Source organism: Equus asinus, chromosome 20 (assembly GCF_041296235.1).
Source record: "Equus asinus isolate D_3611 breed Donkey chromosome 20, EquAss-T2T_v2, whole genome shotgun sequence".
NCBI lineage: Eukaryota > Metazoa > Chordata > Mammalia > Perissodactyla > Equidae > Equus > Equus asinus.
In genome coordinates, this window is record NC_091809.1 from 41,221,235 (window position 1) to 41,222,419 (window position 1,185).

The 1,185-nt window shown below is 46.8% G+C and overlaps 1 pseudogene; it reads right to left on the reverse strand.

Annotated features, from left to right (window-relative positions):
* On the reverse strand, positions 1-935 carry LOC106832803 (olfactory receptor 10G9-like; annotated as a pseudogene).
* Between the last annotated feature and the right edge of the window lie 250 nt (positions 936-1,185).

Genomic DNA, 1,185 nt, shown 5'->3' on the forward strand with positions numbered 1-1,185 from the left:
TTATTTGCTCTGAGAATATGCTACTTTGTCTTTCAGCTTCAACAGAGTTTTCATCACATCCTTGGTCCTCAGGGTGTGCACCACAGGGTTTAGAAGGGGTGTCAGCACAGTGGAGAAAACTGCCACAACCACATCCACAGCATCCTTGGAGCCTGGCCTCATGTAAATGAAAACACAGGGAACAAAGAAACAAAGGACCACAATGCAGTGGGAAGTGCAGGTCTAAAAGGCTCTGTGTCTCCCCTTGAGGTGTGGATCTTCAAGATGGGACAGACAATGGAAACACAGGACAGCACTATCAGGAGAAAACAGCCCAAGGCCACTACCCCAATGTTAACAAAGATCACCATCTCATTGGCAGAGGTGTCTGCACAGGCCAGTTTGAAGATGGGAGGTACATCACAGAAGTAATTCTGGATCTGATTGGGCCCAGAGTAGGGCAAATGGAATGTCAGTGTGGTCTGGATAGCAGGGTGCAGAGAGGCGCTGAGCCACGTGCTTGTAGCCAGGAAGGCACATATTCTCCCACTCATCCTGCTGGTGTACCTGAGTGGATAACAGATGGCCAGGTAGTGGTTATAGGACATGACTGTGAAGAGGAAACACTCAGTGCTCCCTGGGAAGTGGAAGGAGTAGAGCTGGGCCACACAGCTCTGAAAGCAGATAGACTTGCCTCCTGTGGAGACCAAGGACATCAGCATTTTGGGCACAGTGACTGTGGAGAACCACATGTCAATGAAAGACAGATTGGTCAGGAAGTAGTACATGGGGGTGTGGAGGTGGGAATCCACCAAGATCACCAGCAGGATGAAGAGGTTCCCCACCACAGTGAGTATGTAAATCACCAAGAAGATTCCAAAGAGCAGGGTTTCCAGTGCTGGCTCATTGGGAAGTCCCATGAGGATGAACATTGTCATGATACTCACATTTGTCATTTCTCCACACCTATGGTCCCTCTCCCTCTGGGAATATAAAGAACATCCATTATTTAGTTGGGAACTGAGGACTCATTCTCTATGTAGCAACTGCATCATCTATGGTAGATAATTCTAGAGTTATACTCAACTTTGCTTATTACAAAACTTCTTTTATAAAGATGATCGAATGATTTCATCATCATCATCTCTCTGTGTGCATGTCTCTCTCTCTCTCACACACACACACACCAATAGAGGCACATAGATA